Genomic DNA, 10,728 nt, shown 5'->3' with positions numbered 1-10,728 from the left:
AAAAGGGTTCACACTAAACATTGTACAACTTACTTAAAAAATGGTATAAAATTAAATGTACCATTCTCTACTCACCGTAGATTTAAATGCTGTTTAAAGAGTCCAAATGGTTATCAAGCTGCGTGAGTGACACGTTAAACCTACGCACAACCAAATCTTGTTTAAAAACTGGTTTTAAAAGAACTATACTGATTTTCTGAAAAACATGTGATCAGTTTTCATCTTGTTGAGCGTTTTTTCACTAGTGCAACTTTGGATTTTTTATGAGAATTTTGGTACCTTAATGAACACCTCGCTCCATGCTGGAAGCAATAAGCACAAAGCTTTTAAAGACACTCTGACTTGACTAATTGAGTCGCACTCGCCAAGGCTGAGGATGTGTAACCCTTAAACGGTCTTCATTGTCAAAGGTAAATAAATCAAATAAGATTTTAATCTCACTTAATTTATCTTAATATAACTAATAAAACCAGGGAGATTACAACTTAGCAAGTTTCATTATCCATTTTAGAGAGGTTTTAAGATCACCTAAATTCTCATTTTAAAAAGTTTAATTTGTTTTAGTAATCTAAAAAGCCTTAGTTCAGTCAGTTTAATTGGGGCCAATTATTCCCTATTAAACAAATGTAAAACCTCATAACTAGTGGTTTGTAATACGTTATTTGGTTAGTAATTGAGGGCACTTCTTAAAACTGACAAATATTTAATAAAGTTATTCTTTTAATCGTTTGGGTTAAGTTTTTTTTTAATTGTAGATGATATAAAATGTTTAATTTTTATTTCTTAAGAGATTTCCTTCTCTTTGAGTAAAAAGGCCTTTTTTGTTTGTTTGTTTGTTAGGAAATGTCAGCCATCTTGGGAAGTCAAAGGAACTGGTTGTGCCCGGGGAGCAAACAAAGGTACGTGCCTTTTGTTCCAATTATTTTGATGTGTTGCGGAAGATGAAGACCATTTCATGCTTATCTAAAGGCACATGGAAAATATCCCATGCTGGTTCCTATTACCAGCACTAGTGATTACCGCGAATTAACTCCTCCCGTCAGCAAAGAAGCTTCCTGAACGTGAACAAGTCAGACCCAGTCAGCTTTGGTTGTGATGCACAAGGCAGAGACACCGGTCGTCCCACTATTTATTAATATTTGGATTACTTTCTTCGGTAAAAAAATACGTTTAGTCAACCATATGAAAAAATTTCCAAACTGTTAAGGAAAAGAAAGCAGTTTATCAAGCCTAACGTATAATATGATCCCAGTGTTATTTTCTAAAAACGGACCGTGTGGCAGGACACCTGGGTGGGTCAGTCGGTTAAGCGTCCGACTCTTGTTGTCAGCTCAGGTCTTGATCTCAAGGTTGTGAGTTCAAGCCCTGCATTGGGCTCCATGCTGGGTGTCGAGCCTGATTTGAAGGAAAAAAAACAAAAAACAAAAAAACAACTGTGTTCTCTCTATATATTTACAGGCAAAAAATTACACTGATAGGCTGCAGATTTTTGACAATATGTATCCTAGGGCTTCTGAAAGTATGATTCTGTGTGTGTGATTTTCCTTTCTGATGTTGCAAAACAAACTATTTTATAAATAAGTACTATAAAGTGTGTTTTATGAAATTGCATAATTCTTTTAAAAATGTAGGGATCTGTGAGGGAAATGTATCATTAGTTTTGGTCTCACCATATTCTCGTGTTTTTCTGAACCATCAGAAACACTGCTACTTAAGCTCTTCTATTCCCAGAGAGTCTTAGGTTTTAAAAGTATTTGTATCTGAGCTCTGCCCCTTCCTGTGTACCTTGGGACAGCAGCTCAATGAGAGTGACGCTTATCTCATATAGTTGTTACTAAGAATTAAGAGAGCGAATGTTAAAGGGTGTTTTGTAACCTGGAAAGTCATACAGTAACGTGAAGTGTAATTGTGAATTGTGTAATTGTGAATTGTGTAATATTTAATCAGTATTGGAAATAGCTGAGCGTTTTTCCCCTCCACTGGCCAAAATTAGCCTGAAATCAAATTACTGTTAGGAAGAGGATAGTTCTTTTTAGTCTCAAGGACCAAAATAAAGTTTTGGGGTTTGGGTTTCTGAGGGGTGGGGAGAGTCTTTTCTTGCACAAAAATGTGACACAGAACACATTTTTTTTCAATGTATAGTGTTACACTGAAGGTTGTCACTACTTTCCTTCCATATTAAGTAATTTTGGAGGGGGGATTAGCACACTGAATAATAAATGTAGGTTTATTAAGTGAGGGATTAAAGATCGGTCCCCAGAAGGTAAACCCCCAGGCATACCTAACCCTCTTCACAGCTAAGTCTTAGGAATTATTGTTCAATTTTATGTTTATTTTCATTCTTTTAAAGAACCCATAGCCCCCCTGGCCTGTAAAAAGGGATTGTGAGCCAGAAAGATCTGGAACCACCAGGAATGCTATCGGACAAGAAGCCTCCTGCTTGGCCTCAAGGGCTTCCTGTACTTGGCACGTACCTGCCAAGCCTTCTCTCTCCCTGTTCCTCTGAAGTAATTTGGAGGGCGATGGAAGGGGTGGACTATAACCATACGTGCTGGCCCCCGCTCCTTCGCCCACGGAAACCAGGCCCGTTCTCCAGGACGTGGCCTGGTGCCCTCCCTTCTGTGGCCACCATCCCTCGGCCCTCTCTGGATTCGGTTGGTACTTCTTCGTTTCAGCGTTGATGTCACAGGACTTAGATTGGCTACAAGTTGCTGTTGCGACCACACACGAGCTTATCACTCTCAGTAAGTGATTTCACTGAATCCTTAAAGCTTTAAGAAGGTGAGTGTCATCCCCTTTTTACAAAGGAAGACACTTAAGCTTCTAGAGGTGAAATCACTCACATCAACTCACACACCCTGCAACGCGTAGAGCCAACGTTGAACCGTCGCGTCCTGTCCAGAGTCTGTGTTGTTGGTGGCCGTCATCACACTGTCGCTCCTCTGGACGAGCACTGACTCCCCCGTTGGACTAAAGGCTGTTTCAGAGCAAGGGCTACTCTTTATGTTACCTTGTATCCCTGGAAGTGACTCCCACAACACTGAGCATTAGTTCGATGTGATTGAGAAGTACTCCCCGCTCTGGCTCTCTTCCACCTCTGCCCCAGATTCCCTCCTGGAAAATGTCCTTGACTGCGTTTAGGCTCTGAATCTTCTTATATTCAGGAGATGCCTTGTTGATCCGCTATCAGTATTCATTCAGGTCCACTGACCCAACCTCTGCTGTGCTGCGGACACTGTGCTGTGGGACGTCGTCCCGTCCCCGAAGACGCAACAGCCTGCGGGGGAGGTGGTCGAGGAGGGTGTCGGTCGGACAGAGGCAGGCGCGTGGAAGAGAGACGCTCCTGTTAGGTGGGTGGGTGGAGGTGGGGCGGGTGCCAGCAGGGGAATTAGCACCAGGAGCAGAGAACCTGACCACATGGGGGAAGGTGTTCTTGGAAGCACTCCGGCCCCAGCTCCGTCATCTACCGGCTTTATGACCTTGGTTAGGTTACTAAACCTCTCTCGACTGCAGCTGCAATGGCAGTTTCCCCACCCATAAAATGGCACAGTAATGAGACACCCACCTCGGTGTCGCTGTATAAGGACAAGAAACGTGCGCGGCACTAACATAAGTGTTTGCTCTTGCTTGTTGCCTTATGTAAGTACTTGGAGCTATGAAAAAGCACGATTATCTAGGAAATCAGTTATGTTGGGCAATCAGAGAAAGCAGCAGGCGATGCCGTCTGGGTAGGCACGAGACGCGCGGTGAAGGGCCTTGCGGTTCCTGCTAAGAAGCTTAGACGCGCTGACCCCATTTTCAGTGGTAATATCCTCCTCATCTCCAAACTTGCCCTACTCCAGCCCCCGAGGCGGAGAAAGTGCCTTGGGCATCTCCGCTCCAGCAAGAACTTTGTAGGAACCTGTTTGCACGGGCTGTCGATCCGGTATCCGGACACACTGTCTTAAACACAGGGCCCTACCTTTCATCCTCGACCTCCTGTCCGCAGAGTAAGGGCTTATCAGGAAGACCATGGATCGGAAAGAGTGGCCGGGGGATGAGTAGGATTCCTAACACACAGTGTCAGGGGTGCTAGGGGGAGTTAGCAGAGAGCAAACAAAACACCCGCTCGTGTCAATAGTATTACAGTTCAGACAGTCTAGCTCATTGGTTTCACTCACAAGTAGACAGGGACTCTGCTCTGGCCAGTGTGTACAGAGAAACGAATCCCAGAGTCTAAACCGAATGATTTGGGGAAAAAAATAAAAATGTAATCAGAAGTCTAAGTAACCAAAACGTAAGCCACTTGATACGATTTAGGTCACGAATATAAATAACAAAGTTTGTTACTTTCTATGCAGATAATGTCTACTGCTTGTACCCGTCAATGTCTTACACAGATAGAAAGGGAAAAACAAAACCATCGCTGTGTTTGAAATAACAAAATCTACCTTGTCTTGATTCTGTTTCCATCTCTGAGATGGGTTGTAGGACACTTCCCAGTCTGACTTGCGTCCTCCTCTTGTCTAATCCAACTGATTAGATTCTCAGTGGGATTCCGTTTCAGTGATGAGCACCTAGTCCTGAAGTTGTTTTTCAGATCTTTGTGTGATGAGCCCCTCAGTGGCTCCCGTGGCTTTCAGGGTAAAGCTCAGATCCCTGGCTCTGAACACAAAGCCCGGCCCCATCTTGGTCCTGCCTCCCGGCTGCTCCAGCAGGCTCTCTACCCTCCTGCCTGCTCCAGCACTGCTCTCCCCCCACCCCGCCCTCCTCCGGTCTTGCTACTGAACATCCCTCACAGTGCTTTCCTGTCCTCCTCTGCCTCAGTCACATTTCCTCGCCCCTCCCTCTCACCCAGCTCTTGGCACAGCTAGTCGTTAGGGTCTGTCCAACTTTGAAGTGAACCGTGAAGCTTGGCCTTGCCGGGGAAGCCTCCTTGGCACACGGTCTCCACATCAGGCCTGGGTGTGGGATCCCCGGGGGTGGAGAACCCTTGTAGCTGCCCGAATTCTGCAAAACAGTGTCCCTCGAGGGGCCGTTCACTTTCCTTTACACCCACCCTCCGACCGGCACAGAAACATCTTTCATGTATGGACCATGTCTTGTGCCCACGAAGCGGCAGGTGAACAAGCAGTCAGATACACGAGCGAACCTGATGAATTGAGGCGGCACGGTGTCTCCGCAGCACGGGAGACGGGACGGGACGTCCTTGGTCTCACCGGGCGGAGTCAGTCACCCTTCCATTTGCAGAGAATTTAACAGGTTTAAAAAATATATTTTGTTTAATGTTTACTTTTGAGAGAGACAGAGAGACCGAGTGAAGCAGAGGAAGGGCAGAGAGAGAGGGAGACACAGAAGCCGAAGCAGGCTGCAGGCTCCGAGCTGTCAGCCCAGAGCCCGACGCGGGGCTCGAACTCATGAACTGCGAGATCATGACCTGAGCCAAAGTGGGACGCTTAACCGACGGAGCCACCCAGGTGCCCCTAAACAGGTTTTAATCATCTACATCATTCAGATGTAGATCTAGATGCATAAAAGTATCTTTTGACCACCACTACTGGCAAGATCCAGGCCTTACGTCCCCTGTCTGCTACCTCAGAAGGTCCCTCGTACCTGACAGGCCACTAAAAGGGGAGACGGACTAAGTGAGCAGGCGCAGAAGCCCTTGTGACGTGAGCAGGGCTCCCAGAGCTAGGTCTCTGTCCTGTTTGTTGATGCGTCTGTCTTCCCGCAAACACGGAACCGTGTCTTGTTTGGCTGGTTCATCCAGGTGCCAGCGTGGTCCCTGGCACACGGCAGGGGCTGCTGACATGCTCCACAAGGAGCGAGCGAGTGAGTGGGGGGAGCAGACGACCCTGTGCCTTTTCAAACACCAGCACTGAGCACTTGGCACCCTTACGAGTTTGCTTTCTCGGTGAAAATGAGATTAAGTAACTTCTGTGACCACTGGCTTTTTCAGTGGGAAATACGAAGTCGGGAAACCAAAATATGGCCTGTATTTAATAGGTACTCCATGTGCTTGGTACAAAATCTAAAATTCCGAAGGACAGAATGCAAAGTTGATCTTGTTTCCCACCCGTACCCCAAACACCCACCTGTTTGCATGGTTTTTTGTGTATTTGCCCATTTTTCCAGAGATAGTCTGTGCATAAGCAAAGCATAGGTTTCTTTTCTAATTCTTGGTTTTTTACATACAGAACAGTGCACTGTTTTCTACGTCCCTCATCTCACTTTAGAGTATAGCTCTATTAGAACTCATTTTCTGTCATTTATACTGTAAAGCTGCCTTTTTCTTTCCATTGGCTGAATGGTATATATATGAACTAACTATTCTAATTTAAACAAGGATTGACAGACATGCAGTTCACCTCCCGTATTTTACGCCCACTAAAGACAGTGCTAGAAAGCAGAGCCCTGCATCTCTGTCATCGTGCACGTTTGTATACGTCTTTGAGAATGAATTTCTGAGCCAGGTTCGTTAAGTCTTTGCATATTTTAGGAATATTACTGCGTGGTTCTCTACGGACGTAACGGTGTCCCTGATTATGCTTTTCTGGGGGAAACTTGAACTCCCGACTGCCACGTGCGTTCTTACCGTATACAACCATTAGCACGGAAAACTCCTCTACTCAAAACGGGTTTGAAAGGGTCTCTGACGCCCAGCATGGCGACTGGCATGCCGTGGGCTGGATCCCTGTGCAGACAAGTGAGCCTGTGGGCCTCCTCCCACTGCCCAGCCTGAGCAGATTGGCTCCGAGGGCCGCCCGCGGTCTGGGGGGCCCACGAGGGTACCTTGAAGTGTCCTCGCCCACCTTTCCTTGTTCATCCTGACAGTACGTCGGGATCTTCCCCTCTCCCTTTTTGCCAAAAGAACCCTTTTTCCCATTCGCTCTGAGAGTGCTGGCTGCTGGCACTCGATTCAGGAAATACTGATTAACCAGACCACACCCCAGCCGATAGATCTACTGCATTCGATGTTTACCTTGTGCAGCATTAGCCTTTAAATCCAGTTTGCCCTGGTCAGTCGTAGCACGTGCGGGTGGCCCGTGTGGCTCACCGTCCCTGGCCCCACGCAGTAATAACAGGCTCTGCAAAGGCAGAGGCCGTGCAGAGGAAACGGTGGTGAACTCTGTGAGGGAGGGCAAGGAGGCAGAGGTTTCACAGAGAAGGGGACACCTGCATGGAGCTTTCTAGAGCTCAGTTGAGATCTCAAAGCAGGGAGAAGAATGTAGGGTGTTAACGGGCTGGTGCAGGCGGGAAGGCAGATGTTGGTGACCCCACGTGGGCACGTGAGCAGGTGCCCGAGCCGGCAGAGCAATGGGGGATGCTGGAGCGCTGGGAAGGACCAGGTCATAGGGCACCAAGAGCAAACAGTGTGGTGGTGACGGGTCCCTGGGGCCAGACGTGTGTGACCAGAGCTGTGGAGTAGAGTGACGGCCACTTCTCCGTTGTGATTGGGTGACTTTCGTTCCCTCTCGATTGCCACTGGGTTTGTTTGAAATCATGGTTGTATAATATATAGCACATCAAAATATATTCTTTGGCGTTAATGAAAAACTTGTAAATATTTCTGAAAGTTGGGTCTCATCTCAGACGACAAGAAGTCAAGGACTATCCCGTCAGTGTGTTCCTGTGGGGACCCATGTCACATTTTGGTATTAGAGTTCCATGTAAAACAAGGCATTGCCATTCTGAAATCAGACCCATAAATGTCGCGTTGGAGAGTATTTTGATTCTCACCATACTAGTTAACCATTCATCTGCCTTACTAAACACAAATATTTTATGTTCTTAAATTTCTGTTATTTTGTTTTGCCTCGTCTTCCATTAACATCCTTATTTCTCCTAAGTTTCAGCTTGCCTGCTTCCTCTGCCTAAATCCCACCACCCCCAGCAGAGCGTAGATAATTATTAGTTTCTTGATGCCCACAAATATATTTCATTTTCCTCTCTTTCAGGGACTTTCCTTCAAGTTGTGGACTGCTGACGAATTGTCAACTCACCAACGTGCCTAGTCAGTAAATGAATTCGCTTGGGAGCTTGAAAATCGTCTTAATTTTTTGTTTCACAATTTTATGTCCTGTGAAATGTTTTTATAAAATGGTACGCCTTTTTTAATTTGGAAAGCCTGTTTTAAAAAAGGGAAGGGAAATCCCGTCTTATTTTGTGGTCTCCCAACAACGAACGAACAAATGATCTGTGTATCACTTAATAAAGGCTGTCCGTTTCAGTCTCGTCCACTTGAAAATAAACTAGAAAAACAAAGTGGTGTTATTTCAGGAAGGTCTAGATTGTGCACACTAGAGAACCCTGTATGGCTGCCCCTCGCTGCCGAGGTCAGGATTCTACACATATTCCAGATTCGAAAACGACGTCTCTGTCTCCGTGATGGAGCACGAAACGTGGGCGTGTCCTGCCAGAAAGGAAAGCTGATTTTCATGCCTCTCTTGTAGTTTGTTACGGAGCGTGAAGGTCCTAGTCCCTGTGGACAGGATTATTCTGCTCGTCCTCTTTCCTTCATTTACTGGTGCATCGTGATTTTAATTCAATATGCCCCGGGAGGATGTTTTATTCCTTCTGCCGGAAGCTCACGCAACATGCTTCCCAGTCTTGGAATTTCAAGAAGAGTCTCGTGCGCTGTGAAAAGTGTCCGTCTCCTCCCTCGAAGACACGTTTCCTCAAGGCATTAGCTTTGACGTTGCGTTCCACGTGGGGAGCATCGTGTTAACCACAGAATAACTTCTGATAAGCTCGCATTTCCTGATCCTCTCATGATGCACCCTAAAAACACGATTCTCCTCTACTCTTGCAGCCAGTCGTGCCGTTGCATTTGCCGGATCGACATTTGTGCAGCTCGGGAGTGCCAGGCTTGGGAAAGTTCTGTTCTGGAGAGGGTGCGGTGGGTGCGGTGGGTGGGCGCCACGGCCCGGAGGCTGAGTACCCAGCAGCGCGCTCGGGAAGGCGGGGCGCGGTGACGGTGGGATCCGGGGACCCTGTTGTTTGAAATTAAACAAACAGACAGGAACCGTAGAACATAAGCCAGATTGTTGTAAATGGAAAAGAAGTTGAGCTTCCTTGTTCGTTGCAGCCTCTCCCCTGCGGAGTCGGTGATGTCAGCCACAGGCCTGCAAATAAGAATCCCAGGGATTCAAACTTTCCAATGCCCCTTCCGCCTGTCCCCTTGTCCCGGCTCCCGCTCTTGCTACCGTAATCTTGGCCTCTTATTTCCCCGCCTCCGTTGCTTAATTCATTAAACGCATACTCGTCAAAAATCTCGCCTATGCTGGGCACCGCCCTACACGCGAGAGCGGGCGGAGAACAAATCAGGGAGCCCGTCCTCCAGAAGCTTCCTTTTTCAGTGGGAGGCGACAGGCCATCAGCCACAAACCCAGAGAGAGAATGCCAGGTGGTGACAGTGCTGTTGAGGAACTTGAGAGCACAGTCACGGGGGCGGGGGTTAGACTTTAATTTGTGTGGCAGAGGAATCACAGGGTGACCTTTTAGCAGAGTCCTAGCAAAATAAACAAGTGAGCCACATCAAGACCTCACCCAGCATGTGCAAAGATCCTGAGGTGGGAACATGCTTGGGAGCTTGAGCAGCAAGGATGCCAGCGTAGAAGTGACAGAATGACCAAGGGGCAAAGAGGACTGCAGTGAAATCAGGGTGGCGGCTGGGGACCAGAGCACGTGGGGCCACCTTTGGGCTTTATTTCAGTGGGAGGAGGAGTTTGAACACAAGAGCAGCGTGACACAATGTGTGCTTTCACAGGATCACTTTGGCAACCGCCTTGAGAATGGGCTGTGGTGGGGCAAGGCGGGGGCACCCCAGAGAGGCCAGGGCAGTGAAGGTGAGCGGGCCGGCCGGCCAGCCTGCCCCGGGGAACAGCAGCCACACAAACACTGAGGACGGGCCCAGCTGCAGACGTGCCTGGAAGGCACTGCCCGCGGGTCGATGTGGAGTGCGGGAGAGGGGCACTGAACGGTGCAAAGAGTTTGGTCCAGGGCCACTGAGAAAATAAACTGCCTCTCTGAGGCTGGATGACCATAGAAGGAACCAGGGGATACGTTAAGGACCGAGGCCTTCGTGACCGGGGTTGACTTCACCGAGTGAGAGCTGGGAGCAGAGTCAAGCACAGATTGGAGAAGAATTAGTGTCAGCGGCTCCTTCAAGAAGCTTCTTCAAGGAGTGGCCGGGGGGGGGGGGGGGGGGTGGTGCGGTCGAGATGGGGGATGGGGGTGGGGAGAGGCCCGGCTGGTGCAGAGATGCCCCTGACCCGTCAGCGCGGGAGGCCGGGCGCCCACAGCGCTGGGGGACGCGGGCGGGGAGGGGGGACAGCTCGGCCAGCAGTGGCCCCGAGGGTCCAGGTCTCCCGGCCCCCGCAGGACAGACTTCCTCTTGGAAGCCCCGCTCTGAAAGGGCTCTTTGAGTGTCCCCGAGGCTGGGGGAGAGCCTAAGAGGGATCGTGCCGCCCAGAACAGAAGCACAGCCGAACAAAGGAAGCCTTTAGACACGAAACTCCTGGACCTTTCTCTGGCTGAGTTCGACTCGGTCCCCCTCAGACAGCTGGGGTTCCTCCTCGGCGACTCTGGTGCCACCGGCAGCTGTCCAGGCAGGGCGGGCCGAAATAACCATTCTGCATTCTAGCGTTTGACTGGAGGATCTGAGCGACTTCCTGTGGTTTTCAAAATCACAGCCGATGGCCTTTTCTCCACGTTTATATTAGACCCTGCAGCCCAGCTCTTTCAAGG

General features: G+C 48.5%; 1 protein-coding gene across 2 annotated transcripts in view; it reads left to right on the top strand.

The window, feature by feature from the left end:
* Window positions 1-8,209, top strand: part of KHDRBS3 (KH RNA binding domain containing, signal transduction associated 3) — a 189,004-nt gene extending 180,795 nt beyond the window's left edge. Inside the window, exons 10-12 of one of the 2 annotated variants that reach the window (XR_008292829.1) lie at window positions 841-899; window positions 2,351-2,744; window positions 7,938-8,209. The gene's annotated coding sequence lies outside the window, so the exon portion shown is untranslated. The remainder of the gene's footprint in view (window positions 1-840; window positions 900-2,350; window positions 2,745-7,937) is intronic. The other variant, XR_008292828.1, reaches the window with a different exon arrangement.
* The last annotated feature ends 2,519 nt before the right edge of the window (window positions 8,210-10,728 follow it).

This window comes from Acinonyx jubatus, chromosome F2, assembly GCF_027475565.1.
Source record: "Acinonyx jubatus isolate Ajub_Pintada_27869175 chromosome F2, VMU_Ajub_asm_v1.0, whole genome shotgun sequence".
Taxonomy (NCBI): Eukaryota; Metazoa; Chordata; class Mammalia; order Carnivora; family Felidae; genus Acinonyx; species Acinonyx jubatus.
Note: the sequence above shows the minus strand (reverse complement) of the source record. Positions and strands in the feature narration are given on the sequence as shown.